This window comes from Panthera onca, chromosome A1 (assembly GCF_046562875.1).
Source record: "Panthera onca isolate mPanOnc1 chromosome A1, mPanOnc1 haplotype 2, whole genome shotgun sequence".
Classification (NCBI taxonomy): domain Eukaryota; kingdom Metazoa; phylum Chordata; class Mammalia; order Carnivora; family Felidae; genus Panthera; species Panthera onca.
Window position 1 is genome coordinate 228048544 of NC_138339.1, and position 25672 is coordinate 228074215.

The 25672-nt window shown below is 37.8% G+C and overlaps 1 protein-coding gene and 1 pseudogene across 7 annotated transcripts in view; one reads left to right on the plus strand and one right to left on the minus strand.

Moving 5' to 3' along the window:
* LOC145715376 (uncharacterized) overlaps positions 1-25672 on the plus strand; it is a 282156-nt gene that overhangs the window by 80809 nt on the left and 175675 nt on the right. The gene's annotated exons all lie outside the window — the stretch shown is intronic.
* Positions 6793-25434, minus strand: LOC132682184 (small ribosomal subunit protein eS24 pseudogene; annotated as a pseudogene).

Genomic DNA, 25672 nt, shown 5'->3' on the forward strand with positions numbered 1-25672 from the left:
TTTCTCAAGGTAAGTTGAAGGAGAAACTACTGGATGGTTTTTTAATTGAAGTTCCCGCAATTGAAATTCCCGCCTTGTAGATATCACTCCCAGAAACTTTCTTAAATCATGGCAAATCATGAATATTTCCTTAGCTTGTGGTAAAGGAAAGAACGCTCTTGAGATCCAGATGTCTTATGATTATGAATTATTCAGGAAACATTTAAGGAGGGCTCTTGCTTTCTTGGCATAGATTTACAAGTTAATAATCCAGAGGAGGAAAAGACTTAGCTTCTGTCTGGTGGTACCTCCAGAATTTCTATCTAGAAGTTTAGAGATGACAATTTAGGAGCTAAGAAACTTGTCAGTAAACTATGTTTCCATTTCAAGTGAAGTTTCTAAACTCAGATTATTTGCTACAAATCAGTCTAAAAATTAGTGAAGTGAGGAGCGCCTGGGTGGCTCAGTCCTTTAAGCATCTGACTCTTGATATTAGCTCAGGTCATTATCTCCCAGTCATGATATCGAGCCCCTTGTCAGGCTCTGTGCTGAGCATGGGACCTGCTTGGGATTCTCTCTCTCCACCCCCTCTCTCTGCCTCTCCCCTGCTTGTGATTTCTCTCTCTTTCTCTCTCTCAAAAAAAATCAACTTAAAAAAATAAAATAAAAATCAGAAAAATGTTTTTGGAAATGTCTGTTCATTATTTGTGTAAGACTGAGAAAATATCAATTATGTTCCTATCCAGGTGGGGGAGAAATTACTGATGGAAATTATGAAAAAGCTAAAGCTTTTTCTCTCGTGTCCTATGATACCACCACTATTTCTAGATTTGAAGACCTTGGTTTTAATAGGGATAATAGATGCATAAGCAAAAAATTATAATAAAATATACTATTAGAGGGATAAATGAATGAACAAAAAGATATTAGTGAGTTAAATGGGCAAAAATCATTCATTTGAGATGGAGCCTCACCAAGGGCACAACAATGAGATTTTCCTTCAGAGACATTCAAAGACAGTTTGAATCAGAATTTGGTCCTCTATACCTTAGCCTTTTGTTTCTATAATCAAACCAAATGTTCCTGGGTAAACTTGACACTCATCAAGCCAGGTGTTTTCTCTTACTGTGCAATAGTTCTAGGGAACACAAAATTCAAAGGGGGCCGTGTGAATTGGGTTATAGGGTACAGAATATCTCAGGGTTGAAGTCAAGAAACTGTGAGTACTCACAAGAAACTGTGAAGTCAAGAAACTGTGAGTACTTTTCTCTTAGCAGAAAAGGACACTGATGTCAGCCAGGGTAGAAAAAATCATGGGCCACCTGATGGCCATGTCAAAAGTGCCCTAGAGGCTGAGGTTCACTGGAAAGATGGCATGAATAAAAGTCAGGTTGTTGAAGAAAAAGTGTAAAACAATGGCTTTATTCAGACACTCATTTATTCTTCTGTCAATAAGATATGCCACAGTTCAAATCTATCAACAAATAAGCATTAACATTCATTCAAATTTGACCTGACTAGGTTTTGAGCTTCTTGAGGGCAGGAAGAAAATCTTATTTCCCTATATTTTATGAATGCCTACTACCCTACTCACCACAGTGTAGAATAAAGGTTGTATGACTAAATGGGAAGACTCTTGAAAACTCTCTAAACCAAAAATGTAAAAGCACATTAGATGATATAATAATATATAATAATATTATATATTATTTTACATATAATATAACAATATAAGACAGTATAATAATATGTAGATTACAGACATTCCATTTATATCTTTGGGTTCATGACCTAAATCATTGACGTAATGACTCTAATAGAATAAGGCACTTTTTAATAGGATATAAATAAAAATATAATTTGATGATTTAACCCTATTACTTGGAGATTTTTGCCCATAATTGGAATGATAACACCAACAATTAGCATTTGAAATAGGATTGTTAAAACAAATACATCACTTTCTATGGTGAATACATGCTGTTTCCATGTACGAGCAATCTCTGATGATAACAGCTACCAGCTTAATACATCACAGCTTAGTAACGACTATTAATTCACGCATTGTATAGTGACTTGCTTATAGTCTTTGGACTTTAGTCTGTTGAGTAACACCTGGAAGAGCCTCAAACTCAGGCTACACATCTCAGAAATACAATTCATGACCAGTACATAAATACAGGATTAGTTCTTCTAATGGTAGTTTAAGCACAACTTGTAGAAACACAGTTAGGAGCTGTGTTTGTTTGTTTCTTTACTTTAACAGAGCTGCCTTGCAGGAATTTGTAGGAGATTATTTTAGGATATGATTAAATCACTGGGAATTAAAATCTAGCCATTTCATAATTGCTGAAATCCATGCCATGCTGACACCACAAGGCTTTTCCAAATGGCTGGTTTATTATTCTGCAATAAACTGTAACTAGGTATGTAGTTCCCCTGAATAAATCTGTTCTTTCAGGTACACGTTAAGTCATCTGTTTAAAGTAGATTTCATCTATGTATGCACATCTCATTTATCTTAGATTGAAGATCTTCGCTGTTTTTAGGAAGACTTAGGTATCATTGAAATTAAGGATAACTTTTTATATTAATAATTTATTTCATAACTTTATAGTATTTCAAACTCTGTTTTTATTATCATTTAAATTGTCTATTTAAAAAAACCATTTAAACCTAGTGATCCATTTTATTTTCAACCCATGGTATCTTTCTCTAAAATATTATGCCAGGGAGAGGTTATTAAAATCATTTAGTGGACTTCCATAGTTGACATGTTCTCTAGATAATCCACATCTTTGGGTCTTACTGGATAGGGATTTTCTACTTTTTAGTTGACTCTCGTGCACTTTATTTGCCCCAACTTTGGCACACTTAAGCTCTTTTTCATAGACGATGAAATAACATTCTCCTGAAACCCCAATTGCATGCATTCATGTATGTAACATGCATTCAAATTCATTTTAGTTTATCTCTGAAGATGTACTTCATATGTATGTATGAAGAGATGAGGGTGGCAAGAGGCTATTGGTCAACATCAGGTTCAAAAAGCAATTTTAGGGGTGCCTGGGTGGTTCAGTCGGTTGAGCATCCAACTTTGGTTGAGGTCATGATCTCATGGTTCATGAATTTGAGCCCTGTGTCAGGCTCTATGCTGATAGCTCAGAGCCTGGAGCCTGCTTCAGATTGTGTCTCCCTCTCTCTCTGCCCCTCCCCTGCTCACACTTTGTCTCTCTCTCTCTCTCCGAAATAAATAAATATTTTAAAAATTTGAAAAAGTAATTTTAAAACAGTATGGCAGTTCCTCAAAAAATTAAACAGAATTATCATATGATCCAGCAATTCCACTTCTGGGTATATGCCCAAAAGAATGGAAAGCAGGGACTCAAAGACATATTTGTACATGCATGTTCTTAGCAGCATTATTCACAATAGCCAAAAAGTGGCAGTGGGCAAAGTGTCCACTGACAGATGAATGGATACACAAAATGTGGTGGATACATACAATGAAATATTATTCAGCTTCGAAACGGAATGAAATTGTGGAAAGACTCTTGAAGACAATATGTTAAATGAAGTCTGTCACAAAAGGACAAATACTCTATGATTCCACTCTTAGGAGATACTTAGACTAGTCAAGTTCATAGAGACAGTAGAATGGCAGTTGCCAGGGGCTATGGGGAAAGGTGAATGCGGAGTTAGTGTTTAATGGGTATGGTGTTTCAGTTTGGGAAGTCAATAAAGTTCTGGAGATAATGGTAATGATGGCTATCCAACAGTCTGAAAGTACTTAGTGCCACTGAACTATACACTTAAAAATGGCTAAAATGGTCAATTTTATGTTATGCATATATTACTACAATGTAAAAACTAATTTAAAACAATCTTAATATTTTAGTAAAGTCTGGAGAAAAGCAAACTCTAACTTTCACTGTTTTAGCAAATCATAGTCCTAGATGTTATTTTAGATTTGTGCAACCAGAAATGAGATGATTAAGGTAGACAGAGCCTTGGCAGAGATAGGACTTCAGACGATACCTCCAGTGGTGCTTGGTAGGCAGGGCTTGCTGAATCAAAAGCCCATGATTTTTCTATGAGTCTCAGAACGTAATGGGTATCTTGGTGTTTATGTGGGAGAACATTACAGGAATTAGAAGCAGGTGCTGCGTGAAGCGCTCAGGCAGCTGCCACTGGGAATTCTGTCAACCTTGGGTATGGGAGGTGGCCCTCCCATGTCTCCCATGAGACATTCTGGGTGGGTGATTCCTGACATAGGAATCTTATCCAGAGACTGGGGCTCTGGATAAGTCTCTGGGACTCTTGGGAGGGGGTAGTTTAAATAAGTTCATCGCAGGACCTGGGAGAAACTGTTATTGGTATTTGGAGCTCAAGTTAAGAAAACGTAGTCACTTATGCTATGACTCCTTAGAATTGAGCATGGCCTCTTCAATCCTTTTTCATTAGGCGAGACTGGCATGGGGCTCAATCTGTAGATGGATATCAGCTGGGTCTAATTATTACAGAAGAGAGAATTTGGAGGTTGTGGGTGCAGCCTGGATGGAAAGGCTCAGGTTAGGTCCTGAGAGTTTAAAGTTCAAAGAATCACTCTCAATCTAGTTGAAAGTCATTGGCCATAGTTTCTAGAGACACACATATCAGAGCCCCAGCCCTAACATGCTAAACCCTTGTACCACTGAGCATCCCTAAACCTCTTCCCATTCCTCTATTAGCTCCCCATCACCATCCCTCTGTCCCACTGGCCTTCCACCCTCTCCCCAAGATGTTTGGAGCTCCGACACCCCCAATTCAGGCTTCCTCTTTCTGATCCACTCCAGTGTGCACATGGGAAGAACTCTTTGAAAGGGCTGGTGCTTTAGAGCTGCATTAGAGTACTCAATAAGCATTTATTGAATTATGTTAAGACTTTCTGTTGCCAAATAAAACTATTTCAGTGCATTAAGTTTCTTAAGTTTGCAATGTATTCTGGTGCCAGAAAATTGGCCTGGGGAGGAACCAGGAGCTGCATATTAACAATTCCTATATTCTTAGGCAAGTATTTAATTTCTTTGTTCTCCTTATAAAATTAAAAAAAAAAGGGGCACCTGGGTGGCGCAGTGGGTTGGGCGTCCGACTTCAGCCAGGTCACGATCTCGCGGTCCGTGAGTTCGAGCCCCACGTCAGGCTCTGGGCTGATGGCTCAGAGCCTGGAGCCTGTTTCCGATTCTGTGTCTCCCTCTCTCTCTGCCCCTCCCCCGTTCATGCTCTGTCTCTCTCTGTCCCAAAAATAAACGTTGAAAAAAAAATTATAAAAAAAAAAATCAAAAAAAAAAAAAATTAAAAAAAAATGTTAGGCCCTCAAAAAAACATTCTGGCTCCAAAATGTTAGATTCTCTGGACCCACAACTGCATCTTTGAGGTCCAGAATCTCCCATTCTCCTATAAACAATTGATCCCTGACCCAAGGGCATGAGGCCATAGAATTCTCTTTCATTGCCAATCTCCTAAGCAGTATAGGGTCTCTTTCTGATCATGATCCTAACCCCTCCAGATTTCAGGTCTGAAATAATCTTTTGAGGTTTTGGAATAAATGATGGCAAAAACAAGTGGTTAAACATAACACATGACACAATGACTTAAATGATGATGCAAATTTATTTTTTGAGTACCATTTCTTGATTTTTATTTTTTGAATACCAAAGGAAAATTGATCTGTATGCAAAATAACTAAAAATTCATCTTTTAATGCCAAATTTTAAAATCTATCCACCGGTCTTAAAGCTAATGAAAAACATCAAACCATTTGGCTTTGCTGATGTTTAACTACAATAAAGTGAACTAATGCTGATTAAGTTTTGGGGAGAAAAAAAAAATCAGCATGAATGACAAATTATATGCCAGATATTGGCTTCCTATGATTCAAGACCATGTTGCTGAAGAGCAGGCTGCTGACGGATCTTTAATTACTAATATTAGTAATATGGACATATAAGCCTAATGTGCAATATGAATATAAAGTACACAATTAATAGAAAATGCATACTTTCAGACTTTTAATTAATGAATGAGCATCACTATTGCATTAGCTTTCTTAAGTAGGTCAGAGCTTAAAGCTGTCCAAATAATAGATTTTATGTTTCCTTTTTTTTCCTCCATCTATCTAAGGGCAAGGAATTAATTTTTTCCTGTTCCAATGTCATCACTAGATTAATGACTGTCATATGTGGAGCCTAGCTACAGGGAGCTCCTCATACACACAGCCGTGTGTGGCTTCTGAAAAATGAACGGAATCATTTTTTTCACAGAATGTGATTACAGTGGGATATCAAGTAGATTATTTTTTTTCTCGGAGAGAAAGACTGTTAAATTTGTTCTGATGACAGTGGTGAATGAGATTTAGAAATACAAATGCCTCTCCCTTCTGTCATGCCTCACTTATGTTGTCATAGATACCATTTCAATTTAGAAAGCCTTATTAAGGACAGTGTGGAAAAAGATAAGATCCCTGCACCCCCCCCCCCCCCCCCCGCAAAACTTATATTCTAGTAGGGGATATATGATCCCGCCACCATCCACTGATATATGCATATAGCACATGCAAATGAACATTTTTATTGAAAATGCGGTTCCAAATTGGCATTCTATCCCTTGTTTTAAACATAAATAAGGTCAAGTTTATATATATATATATATGTATATATATATATATATATATATATGTATATATGTATATATATGTATATATGTATATATACATATATATATATATATTTAAGTTTTAATTTATTTTATTTTTTTTCCAAACAACTAGACACATAAAAGTTCTTAGCTTATTAATCCTCTCATGAAAAATCTGCACAATCGCCAGATAGTCCCTGAAGCATCTTTACCCCTTCTGTTGTCCAATCTCCAGCTCACTTTTTGCCAGCACCAACATTAGCTTTTGCAGTTCCCTTGACTTTCTTCATTCGGTTCTTGCGTTCCTTTCGCTGTTTTCTCGACGTCTTTTTCTTCTCATACAGGCCATGTCGTGCAAGTCTATGTTTGGGTTCATTTTTCTTTGCATAATCCAAGGAATCATAAATCATGCCAAAGCCAGTTGTCTTGCCACCTCCAAAATGGGTTCTGAATCCAAATACAAAGATGACATCTGGTGTGGTCTTGTACATTTTGGCTAGTTTTTCCCCAATTTCTGTCTTAGGTACTGTTGCCTTTCCGGGGTGAAGAACATCGATGACCATCTGTTTCCGCTGAAGTAGTCGGTTGGTCATGAACTTCCTGGTCCGGATAGTTACTGTGTCATTTGTGATGGCGGTCGAGCTTTAGGCAGCCAGGGAGGAAAAGAGGATAATTTATTTATTTTGAGAGAGAGAGAGCGTATGCACATGCAAGTGCAAGTGGGAGGGGCAAAGAAAGAGGGAGAGAGAATCCCAAGCAGGCTCCACGCCGTCAGCATGGAGCCCCATGCAGGGCTCGAATCCACAAACTGTGAGACCATGACCTGAGCTGAAATCAGGAGTCAGGCAGCACTCAACTGACTGAGCCACGTAGGTGCCCCATGGTGAAGTTTGAACAGAGAGAGTTTTTTAAAGTAAAAAGTCTACAGTGTTACTCCAGACACTAACCATCAGCTGGACCTTCACATTTGGAAGTCAAGGTGAATGGATGCATGTGATGACAATGCAGAGTTCTGGAGACATGGCTTTTGCCTGAATACATCTGCAGGGAAGCTCTGTAGCCCTAGGACTGCAGTGAGAACATGTAAGAAACCTCTTGAAGGAGGATGTTACTGATAGGAGCTAGACAGGTCTTAAAAATGAAATGAACACAAAATTCCAAACTTAATTAGATTATAAAAATCACAGATGTTAAATTTTAAGGGACTCTTTTCCATAATATTGCTCCCTTACGTAAGTGCCAAGGACCTTTTTTTCCCCTTTTTTTTAATTGCATTGTGGGAAAAAATAATTTTAAGCCCTAAAAGCATCTTCAGAACTAGATATGTTTAATTCCCTTTCAAAATGCATTGAGGACTTAGTATTTTTTGCCAACTACATAATGACACTGATGAATGAATGGTCAGAAAAGTACAACAAATTACCAAATTTAGTTCAGAAAACAGTAGGGCAAGAGAATGTTCTGGAAATTGCCTTTTATTTAAGAAGTTGTATGTGTCTGAGTCTTGCATTGGACTGTGTTATGAATCCTGGGGTCACCAGGACCTGGCTTATTATAGGTGTTCAGCAAGTCTCTTATTGAAGGAGTGTCCCTGTGGGTTAAGTGAACAATCGAGTGAAGAATGAATTAGTGCATGAGTGCATGAATACATGAATGAATGAATGAATGAATGAGTGAATGAATGAAGATTTACTGGTCATTACATTTAATACTAGGGGCCAGTGATCCTGGAATCTCAAGTTGAAGAAGAGTAAATGCTTCTTAAATCCTGTTTGACATAGCATTTGTAATTTGCCCCTTACTTCTAACCAACAGCTTTCTCAAGTTCCTCATGGTACTGAAAGAGAAGCAGTCACCTTCTTTGTTTTTAAGCAATTCTCTTTCAATCAACTTTTAATTATCCTAAAGGTGGAAACCAGTGGTGCGGATAATCCCAAATCTCTTGTTGGAATGCATTATAGGATGGCTTTTTACAGTAGTTTGCCTTCCTAATTATGTTTTGATTAGGTTTCTATTACAGTTACTGGAATTCCCTTAGCAGAGAGGACAGAAGGTAGGACAGCCCAAGAACACAGTGATCAATACATTAAGGTTGGCTGGGATTGACCCATACCTTACTGTGGGCCCTCCTTTTTAAAATGCAGTGTGCTAAGCACGTTGAGGCATACAAAATCATAGCAGACCTTTCAGGTTCATAATTTATTCAGTGATCATCATCAAGAATCTATTAGAAGGTAAGTACTTCTCCGGAGGCTGTCAATATAAGGAGGAATAAGATATAATCTTATACAGTGAAGAATGCTATATAAGCTTGGAATTTCAGGAACTCACTGCTTAGTCAGCACAATGTAGGTATGTGACCTTTAGCAACACAAGGCCATATGTGCTAAAGGATAAATAGGCCACCTATTCAGAGGTTGTCTGAAGCGAGAATACAAGGAAGACACTAGAGAAGGTTGACTTGAATTAGCTCTTTAAGGTAAATAACATTTGAACAAGTGGAAAAGATTTAAGAGGATTCTCCAAAGCAGTACTGTCCAACGGAAATACAATGTGAGTCACATATGCGAGTTAAAATTTTCTAATAGTCAATTTAAAAAACTAAAAAAGAAATGGGTGAGGTTGATTTTAATAATACATTGTATTTAACTCAATATATCCAAAATATTATTTTAAGGTGTAACCAGTATAAAAATTACAAGATATTTTACACTTTCCTTTTTAGACTAAGTCTTCAAAATCTGGTGTGTATTTTACACTCACAGCACATCTCAATCCAGACTAGTGTATTTCAAGTGCTTAATAGCCATATGTAGCTAATGGCCCCCATATTGGAAAGCATGGTTCTAGAAACCTTCTTCCTAAGCTATCGTCTGGGGATCAGGTGCATTTGGCAGCATCTGGAAAAATGTTAGAAATGCAGAATCTCAGGCTCCAACCCAGACCTGCTGAGTCAAATCTGCGTTTTTAATAAGATACTCTGGTAATTCCCATGTGCATTAAAATTTGAGAAGCACTGGTCTAGACAGGGAAAAGTTTGAAGAACAATTCAGAGTCAAGAGTGCTGAAGAAATGTTTAAGGTCCAGCCACTATTAGAACACGTGAGACGTAGAACCTAAAAGTATATGGGTAGTTGTTTATAAGGGATTTGATAAAAACATTTTAATCTAAGTGTCTGTTTCTCAGTCTTCAAAATGAAACTAATCCTGCTTATCTTGCAGGACTGATGTTAAAATTAGAGGCAGCGATACAGCAATTCACATGAGGCCTGGCTTCCAGACATGGAGGTCTTATGTAATTCCATTAATGATGGGTAATAGTTGCAGATGCAGACTTTAGTGCTACAAGATTTTAACTGCAGTGAAAGTGTCTGAAACTATAAGGAAATTGACAAATAGGGAGAATTGCAGACCACCACTGCTGTCACATGCCAGGATTCTGTGTGCTTGGCAAGAATCTCAAATGAGAACTAATGTCAGAGCAGGTTCACCCAAGGTAGGATGGGAGAGAGGGCAGTCCCACAGGAGCAACGCAGGTGTAGGATTCACACATCATGTTCGCGAGCCTACTGTGGCCATCCTTCATCCAAATATGTTGCACAACTCTGGACATCTGGTTTACCAACAAATTAGCGGGACCAAAAGGATCAGATAACTGGTTCCTGTGCTCATTTAACATCTGGCCCTTTCACTACGTCGGCATGTTGGATCAAGACACCTTATTCCAGCTGTCGAACTGTGTCAGCATGTCTGGGAATGTTCTCCAGCTGTAAGTAGTGCAGTACTGAGAACTGGAAACCCTCTAATGTTGTTGTTAGAAGGTTAACGATGCCCCTTTTCTTCTAATGACAGTGTATCAAAAATGTCAACTGTCCCCAAACAAAGGGGGGTGGGTGGGTGGCTAACTCTGGGACAATAGAAAATTCTGGTCTGAGAGTCAGAGTTACTTTGGTAGGATAGTTATCCCTTTGAGCTTGGCATAAAATTTCAACCCTTATACATATGAGTTCATCAGAGTTCAAAGGTTCACACCGTTAATAGTGTTTGTTTCCATGTGCCCCTTTTCTCACTATGATAAATCTGTGATTATCACTGGGTTAATGAATTAGTGAAGTTGACTGACAATGACAATTTCTTTAAAGTAAACCTATTGACTTCTGCAGATCATGCCAATTCCAAGTAGCAAAAGAAAACACAAAGCAATTGAAACCATTTTCCTGGTTTCCATTATGTCATTATGAAATGAATTTGTTTTGAACAGTGTCCCAAAAAGACCACTCACAGAAAATCTTCAGGGCAGGAGGGAGAGGGTTAGAAGAGGCTGGGTTGAAAAAAGCACCTCTCTGTTCATCCCCACTATCCTGACCTTTCCAAGAAAAGTTGGAAGAATTGGTAGAAACTGAAATTGGTTAGGGGATATAAGAAATAGGATCCCTCTTCTTTCAAAATTTCACCTCTGTTCTATGTAAGTTAGAAACAAATGTAGGTTTACAAGTTTCTCTGTGAAAATGAAAATATTTCTCATGGCTTAATCAGGAACTTTTGTGAGAAAGAGTTTAGGTTCGGGGTACATGTCAGGGCACTCTGGACATTTTGTAGTATATCTGCTGTGTTGTACCGTGGGAAAGTCAGAGCCCTCTGCAATATTTTAAGAACTGTTGGCATGCTCTTAATTCTACCTTCTTCTTTTGGGAAAAATGTCGAGAAGAGAGGATGTTTGAGGATGTCATGATTTCAGATGTTCAGATCTCTAGTCTTCATCTCTCAGAGGCAATGTTTGATAAATAAAAGCATGAGAATAGGAGTCAAAAACATTCAAGACATGTATCCCAGCTTTTCCCCTTAATAGCTGTGTAACCTTGGACAAATTACTTAGCCCTTCTCAGACTCAGTTTTCTCATCTGCAATTGCTTAAGTAATGATAGTTGGCTGTGTTGTTAAATGATAAGGTACAAAGAGTGCCTGGTACACAGTAGATGTTGGGTAAATGTTAGTAAGTTTCCCTTATTGTTTTGTTAAATTTAGGAGTATGTATTTATTCATTCATTCAGCCTCTCATTCTACAAGCATGCATTAATATGTATGTGCCTAGTACTGTTGAAATCAAATACAACTCTTTATCAAATCATTCATTTTCAGTATGTGTTATCTTCTCCATGAAATGTGTTAGCTTTAAAAATATTAATTCCTCCTGAGTTGTGTAAAATAAATTAGTTACTTTGTATTATTAAATATTTATATTTGATTTTATGTACAGTATATATAAATAGGATGAATAGTAAATTGAAATGCCAGTTTGACAACGCAACAGACAACAAATCTCTTTGAGGCCTAACAAATTTAAGCGGATATTGTTGGTAAACCCTTGTTATTATTTTTTTTTAGTTTATTTATTTATTTTTGAAAGAGGGCAAGAGCATGTGCACACAGGTGGGGATGGGGGGCAGAGCGAGAGGGGGAGTGTGGGAATTCCAGGCAAGGTCCGCACTGTCAGTGCAGAGCCCGATGTGGACCTCGAACCCATAAACTGTGAGATCATGACCTAAGTTGAGATCAAGAGTTGAACACTTAACCCAGTGAGCCACCTAGGCACCCTGACCCTTATTTTTTAATATAAGATGGAATAGGATTATTTTATTATAATAACTACTGAAAGAAATTATAGAATTGATCTTGTGCCCACTGAGTTCATAGCACTCTAAAAAAATACTTTGAGAACTTTTCAAAGGTTTTTATTTAGAGTTTCATAGATCTCCTCCAGGATTATGATGGGAAAAGCTTTGGGTGACCGTCTAAGGGAAATTCTTCTATGACTGTCATATTTTAAGACCAGAATTCTAGTAATGGATCGATAAATACTGAATACTAAAATAGTCTGACAATCATCATTTTGTACTCAAAAGCTAAATTATGGTGAAAATGGGCATGATGAAAAAGGCTAATTGTCCAAAAAATTGTCCATTAATTGTCCAGAAAATTTTCTCATGTTTATGATGTATTTTAAGAAATCAAATTCTACTTATTTGAATTTGGTTAGCAAGTATTAAATTAAACAGAAGAAGGTAAATAATGTCCTTAAGGCCACTGAACTATAATATTTTGGAATATGTGGGAATATTTTTTAATGTTTTTGTTTATTTTGAGAGAGAAACAGAGAAAGAGTACAAGTGGGGGAGGGGCAGAAAGAGACGGAAAGAGAGAATCCCAAGCAGGGATTCTCAAGCCCATTGCGGGGCTTGAACTCACGAACCATAAGGTCATGACCTGAGCCAAAATCAAGATTCAGATGCCCAACCAACTGAGCCACCCAAGCGTCCCAATTTTTGTGAGAATATTAAAGCTGGGCTTCTTAAGAAGTATCCATTTAATTATTATCATTTTGATACCTTTTTTGTGTTTCCCTGGGAGAGTTGGAGAAGTGTATATGTATGTGTATTTTCTAATCTTGAAGTCCTGATACTGTAAGTCTAGCTTGCTTATAGGTAAAGATAAAAATTTGAGCCAAGCTGGCTTTGAACCAAGGTGATTTCCTTCCTTTGATTCTTCTTTACCTCCTTCACACCCTTTGTGTTTTGTTGTTTTAGGCTCATAGAAAAACTGTGCAGAAAGTACAGAGTTCCCATATATCTCATCAACCTCCTTCCCTGCCCCCAACACTGTCTATTTCCCTTACTAGCATCTTGGATTAGTGCGGTACGTTTGTTACAATTGATGAGTTAATATTAAAACAGTATTAACTGAAGTCAACAGCTTACATTAGGGTTCCCATTTCTATTACACATAATGTACATTTGACAAATGAGTAATGATATATATATCTACCATTACTGTATCATAAGGAATAGTTTCACTGCCCTAAATATCCCGTGTCCTCCACCAATTCATCCATCTATCCCTCTCTCTGAATCTCTGGCAACCCCTGATCTTTCAATAGTCTCCATACTTTTGTCTTTTCCAGGATATCATATGGGTGGGATTATACAGTATGTGGACTTCTTAGGTTGCCTTACTTCATTTTAACAACATGTATGTAAGTTTTCTGTGTCTTTTTATAGCTTGATAGCCCATTTATTTTCATCACTGAGTAATATTCCATGTCTAGATGTGCCACAGCTTATTTATCCATTCACCTACCAAAGGATTTCTTGTTTGCTTCCAAGTTTTGATAATTATGAATAAAACTAAAATAAACATGTGCATACACGTATTTGTGTGGACATAAGTTTTCAACTCACTTAGGCAAATACCAAGGAGCACTATTGTAGGCTCATATGGTAAGAGTATGTTTTGGGGTGCCTGAGTGGCTCAGTTGGTTAAACATCTGACTCTTGATTTCAGCTCAGGTCATGATCTCACAGTGTTTGAGTTCAAGCCCCACATCGGGCTCTGTACTGACAGTGTGGAGCCTGCTTGGGATTTTCTGTCTCCCTCTCTCTCTGCCCCTCCTCTGCTTATGCTCTCTCTCTCATAAATAAATAAATAAACTTCAAAAAAAAAAAAGACTATATTTCATTTTGTAAGAAACCTCCACACTGTCTTCCAAAGTGACTGCGCCATTTTGCATTCTCATCAGCAATGCACGTGAATTCCTCTTACTCCACACCCTCACCAGCACTGGGTTGTCAGTGCTTTAGTTTTTAGCCATTCTAATAGATGTGTGTTGGTAACCTGTTGTTTTCATTGCAATCCCTGATGACAGATATTGAACATCTTTTTATGGATTTATAAAAATTTGCCATTCGTGTGTCTTCTTTGGTAAGGATTCTGCCCAGATTCTTTGCCAATTTTCAATTGGATTGTTTGTGTTCTTATTGTTGAATTTTAAAAGTTCTTTGTAGATGTGAGATACCAGTCCTTTATCAAATACATGTTTTGCAAAGATTCCTTTTTTTTAACCTGCCTTTCATTCTTTTAACACTATCTTTCACAGAGCAGAAGTTTTGAACTTTTAACGAAGTCCAACTTACCAATATTTTCTTTCATGAATTATGCTTTTAATGTTTCATCTAAAAAGTCATTGTCAAAACGAAGGTTGCATAGATTTTCTCATCTGTTATATTCTAGGAGTCTTATAGTTTTGCATTTTAAATTTAGGTCTATGAGGGGTGCCTGGGTGGCTCAATCTGTTGAGCATCTGACTTCTGCTCAGGTCATGATCTTACAGTTTGTGGGTTCGAGCCCCGCATTGGGCTATGCTGACAGCTCAGAGCCTGGAGCTTGCTTTGGATTCTGTGTCTCCCTCTCTCTCTTTCCTCCTCTACTGCTTATGCTCTCTCTCTGTCTCTCTCTGTCTCTCTCTGTCTCTCTCTCTGTCTCTCTCAAAAATAAATTAACATAAAAAATTTTTAAAAAATAAATTTAGGTCTATGATTATTCTTGAGTTAATATTTGTGAAAGGTGTAAAGTCTCTGTCTGTCTAGATTCTTTTTTTTTTTTTTTTTTTTTTTTTTTTGCGCATGGATGTCCTGTTGTTCCAGCACCATTTGTTAAAAAGACTATCTGTTCTCCATTGAATTGCCTTTGTTCCTTTGTCAAAGATCAATTGATTACATTTGTGTTGGTCTCTTTGTGGGCTCTCTATTCAGGAGCTCATATTATTATCAAGAACTCTGATTATTTACCATCTTTTGCTTTATGGCATTACGGGGTATTAATAATTTCCTTCATGTTTTTGGAGGTAAAATTTGCAAATAGGAAAATGCACAGATCTCTTCCCTTTTTAGTACCTGATGAACTTCTTTGTTTTTGTAATGCAACAGCGTGAAACAATTTATATTTTATAGTGTAATATTTATAATGAGGTTAAAACACTTTAAAGAGTGAAAGTCCATCTTTCTGTGAGCTTACTGTTTTGTAGACTAGAGGTTGTCACCATCACAATCACCCCTGTCATGATCAAAACAAACATCAGTGGATCTGGTTTAGATTAGTTGGAATCCAAGGTCTGTGCTGCACATGCTTGTAGTACTTTATGCAAATTATTTAATCAAGAATCTGCTTCTGTGGTTAAAGAAATGGAAATAATTATGCATAGCTGTCAGTACTGTGATAAAGATTATATAAGAAAACATATTTGAAAGGGCTTTTGTAAAATAGGAAATTCTGAACAAATGCTGGCTATTGTTTTCATTGAATAATAGCATTTTAAGGGACTGTTTTAAAGATGAGTACTTCCAGCTGCCATCAGACAGGTGATGGTTTTAAACCAGCAATTAAAGCATTAAAATATTAAAATCTCTAAGAATGCTTTTATAAGTGCCTTCCAAAGAAGAAGATTCCACTGAATCCCATCAAACTATGTTGAAGATTGTAACTCTAAGCCATATTATTGTATGTCTAATTGAAATCTCTCACACTGTATTGCTTTTTATCCTATCTTTGGTGAAAAAGATTCTAAATTCCCTTCAATTTTGTTACTGTGAAGAAAAACACTTGAGGAATAGACCATCAATAATGTGGATAACTGATATGTAGTTTTTATTTTTCTTAATGAGAAAATTAGCCAGTTGAAAGCAGATTTATTACAGGTATCAACCATCAAAAGAGTGGCACCAACAATAATTCAAAATATTTGAAGAAAAAATAGCCAATTGGTGTAGAAACAATGTGTTATCTTAACTGATCTAATAATATTAATCTACTAACTAGTTCATTAATTCATTCAATGAGGAGTTAAAGCTCCGACTGAACTAGATGCTGTGGTAGAATCAAAATACTTTGGAAATAGACCTGCCATCTTTTAAAAAAAATTTTTTTAACGTTTATTTATTTTTGAGACAGAGAGAGACAGAGCATGAATGAGGGAGGGGCAGAGAGAAAGGGAGACACAGAATCGGAAGCAGGCTCCAGGCTCTGAGCCATCAGCCCAGAGCCCGACGCAGGGCTCGAACTCATGGACCGTGAGATCGTGACCTGAGCGGAAGTCGGAGGCTTAACCGACTGAGCCACCCAGGCACCCCTAGACCTGCCATCTTTGGGGCTCCTGGGTGGCTCAGTCGGTTAAGCGTCCGGCTTCCGCTCAGGTCATGATCTCACGGTCCGTGGGTTCGAGCCCCACTTCAGACTCTGTAGTGACAGCTCAGAGTCTGGAGTCTGCTTCAGATTCTGTGTCTCCCTCTCTTTCTGACCTTCAGCCATTCATGCTCTGTCTCTCTCTGTCTGAAAAATAAATAAATGTTGAAAAATTAAAAAAAAAAAAAAAAAGGAAATAGACCTGCAATCTCAAGCCACTGAAGATATCAGTCCCATGTTGATTTTTTGGGGCACTATTAGCTGTGTCCACATCATTCTGCTTGAGCATTAGATGCTGTGGCTACCAAGGAAGGAGAGGGGCATCCTAGGTAGAAAGAATGGCATGTGCAAAAGCATAGCAGTTCAGAATGGGGTGCTGTGGCCTTCTTTCTATCTGTTTCCCTATCCCCCAAAATACAGAATTTTGGTCAATGGGGGAGGAAGTCCGGTTGTCTCTTCCAGACTCTGAGTTCAATGCTGGTGCCGCTGGCACAGGGATAAAGAAATAAGTATAAATTCCTTTGCTCCAGAGCTCACTGGGTTGGTCAACTATTTGCTCAGCTGTAGTAAAGAAAGGATTGGTAAATATGTAAATCTAACACTATTAAGAAATCATAATAACTCAGTGAATAAAATTAGCTAGCTTTTGGGGCACCTGGGTGGCTCAGTGGGTCAAGAGACTGACTTTGGCTTAGGTCATGATCTTATGGTTTGTGGATTCGAGTCCCATGTCAGGCTCTGTGCTGACAGCTCAGCGCCTGGAGCCTGCTTTAGATTCTGTGTCTCCCTCTCTCTCTCTGTCCCTCCCCTGCTCGTGCTCAGTCTCTGTCTCTCTCAAAAATAAATAAACGTTAAAAAATAATTTTAAAAAAGGGGCACCTGGGTGGCTCAGTCAGTAGAACATCTGACCTCAGCTCAGGTCATGATCTCACAGCATGTGAGTTCAAGCCCCGCATCGGGCTGTGTGCTGACAGCTTGGAGCCTGGAGCCTGCTTTAGAATCTGTGTCTCCCTCTCTCTATGTCCCTTCTCTGCTTGTACTCTCTCTCTCTCTCTCTCTCTCTCAAAAATAAATAAACATTAAAAAAATAAAAAAAAATAGTTAGCTTTTTTGGGAACTTTTCAAATGTAAGCTTTTCCTACATTTTTCTTAACCCATAGATACATCTTATTTTTTTTCTTAAAAAAGGACACATAGTAGATAATGAAAATGTTATAGCACTTTCCAAGCCATAAAGTGCTAAGTTAATTAAAATAGTTGATATTCCTTATTCATTTTCATTTAAAATCTAAATCTCTTATTTTCTAAATGTTTCAACCACATAGTTTTATTAATCACCCAGTAAGTTTTTTTTTTTTTTTTTTAATTTGGATCCTAAGAATGAGCTGTATTTTAAAGAAATGATCAGCTCCATCTAAGGTTTTTCCTGTACAAGATTCTATACTCCTTCTTCCTATGATGAAAAGCAGCAGGGAGAAGGTGGCAGTGGGATTAGTTTAAAAACTCTTGGTACCTACCTGAAATGAACTTGCTGGTTGTGCAGATTAGATGAGCAAGTTTGACAGCTAAACTCAAATATATCGAACATGTTGAAATTTCGTTTGACACTTGATTTTGAAAGAATTTATCAAAATATACACATTAGTCACCTCTTTAAAAAACTTAGAGCAACTAAATCCTTGATATGATCAATGTGGAATGAATGTTAGTTACTTCAGAAAGAAAAACAAGACAAACTGCTAGTGTCAACCCACTACCCATATTCTGCAAACATTTAAAAAAATTTTTTTAATGTTTATTTATTTTTGAGAGAGAAGGACAGAGTGCAAGTAGGGGAGAGGCAGAGAGAGAGGGAGACACAGAATATGAAGCAGGCTCCAGGCTCTGAGCTGTCAGCACAGAACCCAACACAGGGCTTGAACCCACGAACCGTGAGATCATGAAGTTGGACGTTTAACCAACTGAGCCACTCAGGCGCCTCTATGAACATTTCTGATAGCATATCCCTATTAGTAAAACATTTAAAAATATATCTCCAGCAAATATTAATGTGTTTATTTACATATTATACCATTTATTACTAGTTATTATATACAATATAAAATATGCATAAAAATAAAAGTTTTTAAAAGAATGGAATTAAGGAGGAACTAAATAATATTTTAAATGATTGGCTAATTGTTTTAGACCTTTCTTTTTTTTTTTTCAATATATGAAATTTATTGTCAAATTGGTTTCCATACAACACCCAGTGCTCATCCCAAAAGGTGCCCTCTTCAATACCCATCACCCACCCTCCCCTCCCTCCCACCCCCCATCAACCCTCAGTTTGTTCTCAGTTTTTAAGAGTCTCTTATGCTTTGGCTCTCTCCCACTCTAACCTCTTTTTTTTTTTTTCCTTCCCCTCCTCCATAGGTTTCTGTTAAGTTTCTCAGGATACCACATATGAGTGAAAACATATGGTATCTGTCTGTCTCTGCCTGACTTATTTCACTTAGCATAACACTCTCCAGTTCCATCCACGTTGCTACAAAAGGCCATATTTTGTTCTTTCTCATTGCCATGTAGTACTCCATTGTGTATATAAACCACAATTTCTTTATCCATTCATCAGTTGATGGACATTTAGGCTCTTTCCATAATTTGGCTATTGTTGAGAGTGCTGCTATAAACATTGGGGTACAAGTGCCCCTATGCATCAGTACTCCTGTATCCCTTGGGTAAATTCCTAGCAATGCTATTGCTGGGTCATAGGGTAGGTCTATTTTTAATTTTCTGAGGAACCTCCATACTGTTTTGCAGAGCGGCTGCACCAATTTGCATTCCCACCAACAGTGCAAGAGGGTTCCCATTTCTCCACATCCTCTCCAGCATCTATAGTCTCCTGATTTGTTCATTTTAGCCACTCTGACTGGCGTGAGGTGATATCTGAGTGTGGTTTTGATTTGTATTTCCCTGATAAGGAGCGACGTTGACCATCTTTTCATGTGCCTGTTGGCCATCCGGATGTCTTCTTTAGAGAAGTGTCTATTCATGTTTTCTGCCCATTTCTTCACTGGGTTATTTGTTTTTCGGGTGTGGAGTTTGGTGAGTTCTTTATAGATTTTGGATACTAGCCCTTTGTCCGATATGTCATTTGCAAATATCTTTTCCCATTCCGTTGGTTGCCTTTTAGTTTTGTTGGTTGTTTCCTTTGCTGTGCAGAAGCTTTTTATCTTCATAAGGTCCCAGTAGTTCATTTTTGCTTTTAATTCCCTTGCCTTCGGGGATGTGTCGAGTGAGAGATTGCTACGGCTGAGGTCAGAGAGGTCTTTTCCTGCTTTCTCCTCTAGGGTTTTGATGGTTTCCTGTCTCACATTCAGGTCCTTTATCCATTTTGAGTTTATTTTTGTGAATGGTGTGAGAAAGTGGTCTAGTTTCAACCTTCTGCATGTTGCTGTCCAGTTCTCCCAGCACCATTTGTTAAAGAGACTGTCTTTTTTCCATTGGATGTTCTTTCCTGCTTTGTCAAAGATGAGTTGGCCATACGTTTGTGGGTCTAGTTCTGGGGTTTCTATTCTATTCCATTGGTCTATGTGTCTGTTTTTGTGCCAATACCGTGCTGTCTTGATGATGACAGCTTTGTAGTAGAGGCTAAAGTCTGGGATTGTGATGCCTCCTGCTTTGGTCTTCTTCTTCAAAATTACTTTGGCTATTCGGGGCCTTTTGTGATTCCATATGAATTTTAGGATTGCTTGTTCTAGTTTCGAGAAGAATGCTGGTACAATTTTGATTGGGATTGCATTGAATGTGTAGATAGCTTTGGGTAGTATTGACATTTTGACAATATTTATTCTTCCAATCCATGAGCAGGGAATGTCTTTTCATTTCTTTATATCTTCTTCCATAGACCTTTTTGTTTTTAAAGTTTATTTATTTATTTTGAGACAGACACTGTGAGTGGGGGAGGGGCAGAGAGAGAGAGAGAGAGAGAGACAGAATCCCAAGCAGGCTCCGCACTGTCAGCCCAGAGCCCAACGCTGGGCTCAAACTCATGAAACCAAGAGTTGGATGCTTAACCAGCTGAGCCACCCAGGTGCCCCTAAGTGATTGGCTAATTTTGATGGTTTATGCTGTCATTAGCTAAGTGAATGTAAGAGTGAAGTTCTTTGTCAATGGTAATAGATAAAAAGGCATATTTAAGACGGTCCTCTTGAAAATTTCAAAAAGTAGTTGGACTAGTTCTTGTAAGAACTAATGAAATGACTTTTGTCTCTTAATGGAGTTGACACAGAGCTCATAGTAGAACAAGGAGCAGGGCCATTCAGACATACTCTTCTCCACTTGTGCTTATATTCTCAGTGTTGTCTGCATTTGCTGGTTTCTTTACAGCATCCTTTTGCTTCACGTCTCCCTTATGTGAAGGTTAGTTAAGTTAAAGCTAGGTAACATAATGCACAAAGCCACTGAACCAAGCACATATAAGCTGTAATGGGCTGAAATGGCCTGGACACGGGGTGGGGGCAAAAGTGAAGGGGTGGTTGTGAGCACGTTGTGTAGGCTAGTTCATTCTTGGTCTAATTAATATTTACCATCGAAGCTTTCATTTGTAATAGTAGCACTAAACAAGAGAAGACAGTCATCAAAGTTATATTGGAAGTCCGTATTTTTACAAACTACAATGTAGAATTCCTATTCAGTATTTAATATGTAAGACAATAACCAGACAATAATCTCACTAAAAAGTCATGTAAACATTCAACATGGCAATATATGCAAAGAGTAAACCTGAAATTAATGGTGATTTTTCATTTTAAAATAATTTATCTAATAAATTATACTTTAGACATACCGTATTAGGGCCTTTGGGTTGTTTTTTTGCATTATGGCAAATATTTATGTACACAAAATAGGGAGGTATGTGTACCATCACTGTGAAAACAGTGGTTTTAGATAGAAAATGTAACAACTTGTGCTATTTGGGTGGGTCTGTATCCCTACGTAAATAACTCCATCAAATTTAGAAATATGTCTCAACTATATTTTATTGCTTTTTCATTCGTTATTTTTCCATATCTCTAAGTAAAGTTGAAATAATCTTTTTGGTCTGGTACAATTTAAAGGAACCTGTAATCTTGTAAATATTAGAAGTGGGGGCGCCTGGGTGGCTCAGTTGGTTAAATGTCCAACATCAGCTCAGGTCATGATCTCACGGTTCATGAGTTCGAGCCCCATGTTGGACTCTGTGCTGACAGCTCAGAGCCTGGAGCCTGCTTCTGATTCTGTGTCTCCCCCTCTCTCTCCCCCTCCTGTGCTTGCACTCTGTCTCTATCTCTCAAGAATAAACTTAAAAAAAAAATTAAAAAAAAAAAATAAATATTAGAAGTGGTTCATTGATGTCAAAATCTTCTGGTAAAGATGAGACCAAAGTCCTTCCTCTGGGATGATCTTTGCTTTCATCTATTATGTTCTGTCACGGATTAAAAACTTTGCCTTTTGGGGTGCCTGGGTGGCTCAGTCGGCTAAGTGTCTGACTTCAGCTCAGGTCATGATCTCATGGTTCTTGAGTTTGAGCCCCGTGTTGGGCTCTGTGCTGACAGCTCAGAGCCTGGAACCTGCTTCAGATTCTGTGTCTTCTTCTCTCTCTGCCCCTCCCCTGCTCACGTGCTGTCTCTCTCTCAAAAATAAATTAAAACATTAAAAAAAAATAAAGAACAATTGTCTTTAAAAATATTAAATAAATAATATTATAGGAGGTACAGGGATGTGACAAAAACCATGAATGTTGCCTAACCAATGGGAAAAGACTGGGGAGCCCTGGATGAGAGGCATGTGGGGGGCTGGTGCATGAAGGGATGTGGTGCCAGGTCTCATTTCATTGAGTACGCTGCAGAAAACCATAATTAGTGAACACACCATTAAAAGCAAGTGCTGCTCTGGGTGGCTGGGTGGCTCAGTTGGTTGAGCATCAGGACATGATCCCCCAGATCAAGGGTTTGAGCCTTGCGTTGGGCTCTGTGCCAACAGCCCAGAGCCTGGAGCCTGCTTCAGGTTCTGTGTCTCCCTCTCTCTGCCCCTCCCCTGCTCATGCTCTGTCTCTCAAAAATGAATAAACATTAAAAAGAACTTGTTTAAATAAAAAAATAAAAATAAAAAAAATAAAAAGCAAATGCTTCCCCAGTAACATGTTTTCTTTCCAAAATGCCATCAAGTTTGTAACTTTGATATGAAATATGGAAAAAGGCAAAGTTTTTTTTTAATATTTATTAATATTAAATACCAGGGCACCGTGGTAAGGTAAAAAGGTACAACCAGGCCAAGAGGATGCCCTAAATCTAGATATTTTCTGAATCTGGTCTCACCAACTAAACTAATAAAGGAACAATGTATCAGTTAAAATATTTGGTGTTCTTCTGAGGTACAGTTCATAGATTATCTACCTTTGCTCCATAGAACATACCCCAGAATACCTATTTACTTTAAAACATGACCAACAAAACTTTAATACCTGTCACCATAATACAATCTAATTGTCACTGGAGATGTTCAGTAACCTGAGGAAAATCAAGGCTTTTGTATATAACAAGTACACCCAGACTTTCAGCCATTTAAGATCTCTATAAGATATTTCAATAATGATTTACATATTTTATAATGGGATCAATACTAATGTATTTTCCCTTTAAGAGCTCTGGGAAAAATTGAGCTTAACCTGCTTTTGGTGAAATAAAATTGTTATTCCTAAGTAACATTAGCTCCTATATGTGCTGTTTTGTTTGTTTATTTGCCTCAGGATGAACTAAATATAGGATGCATGATTATAATATAATATGACATATTTCCATTTGCCACACATAAAAATGAATCTCATTATTTGATATCTTTGCCTTTTATAAAATAAGGTCCCTCCTTTCAAAGGCATTACAAAAAGATGGGGAAGCAAAACTAATAAACATGAACCAATAAATGAAAAATTAAGTGTAATGTATTTAATTGTGTAAATTGTGTATAATTCCATGAAACTAAATTTATTTCACATTGGTTCAAAAGTCAGTATTAGGATTCTTTTATCCTGTTAGTTTTCTTTTTCATATAAAACTTCTACAAAGGGTTATAGTTTACATTTTTTTGTAGCTGTTTGATAAATGTTACATAAAATCATTATAGGCTCAGATCCCCTCAGATTTTTTTTCTGTTATACCTATGCAGGGCATTCTGCCCAGGAAGCAATCAAGTAGGAAATAGATCAAGAGGCAAAATTTTTTATTTAATTTATTGTTGAAAAAGAGCCTGAAATTGCTAATCTGCATAGATATATTGTGCATATGGCTTTTATTTTAGAATAATAAAAAGTTAGGAAAATACATAAAAAAATTGTCAAGAGTAAAGATAATGGTATTTCCAGTTATTTTTTTTGCAACTCCTTAAATACAAATTATTTATTCAATAGAAATTGACCAGTAAGCCCTCTTTAGAGTGTAGTGTATATATAAAGCATTGATTCAATGTTGTATTGACCTCATAGCCATTTGTTTAAGAAATACCTGTAAATAAATAAGTTGGCATATACAATGTCAGATACTTAACTAGAGCACACATTTGTCAGGGACTTCTAACCTTTATGTGACTCCAAATTATAACACTTTTTTTTTCTACATAGATATAGATTGTACTTTATATTTTTTTTTAAAATTTTTTTTTAACGTTTATTTATTTTTGAGACAGAGAGAGACAGAGCATGAACGGGGGAGGGTCACAGAGAGAGGGAGACACAGAATCTGAAACAGGCTCCAGGCTCTGAGCTGTCAGCACAGAGCCCGACGCGGGGCTCGAACCCACCGACCGCGAGATCGTGACCCGAGCCGAAGTCGGACGCTTAACCGACCAAGCCACCCAGGTGCCCCTGTACTTTATATTTTTAATGTTTACAGTTTATAAGCTGAGATGTTTTCTTATGTAAATGCATTTATCCAGGCTTCTCAGAAGTTGCCTGGGGCCCCTGTAGTCTAGACTATTTTTGCAACTAGGCAGGATCCCCAAATCCCCCACTTTTCACTATAGGAACCTAAAGGAATACAGTATAACTTGGGAAAGAGAGCAGAGGCCACAGAGTCATGATTCTTTGTTATAATAATGTAGAAATGGGATGTATGTCCTGGGCCATTGAGCATATTAAAGTTTATATTTATAAAACAGTATAGAGGATATTTTGAAAAGTAGTTTGTAACCCAGAGCCATTTGAAAAAGTTGTATCATATGAAAGAATATCTGGTACCCAGAAAGAGAAACCCTAGACAATTAAAGATTAAAGATTAGGATGTTACTCTGCAGGCAAGGCAGGAGGGAGGGAGGGAGAGACAGAGAGAAAAAGAGAGGGGGGGGGGGGAGAGAGAGATCCAGCACCTTGCTTGCTTATTTGAGCAAGTATACAGTTCCTTATATCCGTTTTGCTGTGCAATTCAATTATTATTTACTAGGCTTTGATGTTTCCCAGCACGCTGTAACTTCAGGTGCTCAGAACATTCAGAACATTGGTCTAAAATCCCCCCTTGTTATTTTCTCTCTTAACCATTCTTGCACTGGCACCAAGTTTTTCTCAGTACTTCCCTGGTTCTCAGAATCCCATGGGGTCTTATACCCGGAAGAGGAATATTTCCGGGTCCACTCAAATCTTTTTCTCACAGCATCTAGTCCTATTGCAGAAGGGGAGTGTGCTGTTTCTGTGTCTGGCAGGCACCTGCTATAGGGCAGGCCACACCTCCTTTCAGAACGCCTGCATAGCATCCTCATCCCGCGGAAGAAGGGAAAAAGTGGAAGGGCCCACTGCCCAAGTTAGAACCCATTCGTTTCTGTTGGCGATCTGGTGAACTTGAACGTGGAATAACTTCTGGCCACAATGGGGCAAGAATGTGGCCCTGCTGGCAGAGCAGGGAAGGAAGCACCATCCAAGTCCCTCTTTGTCCTAGCATTGGGTATTTGAGTCATGTAACTAATACATAAGATAAGGTATGCAGAAAAATACAAGCAG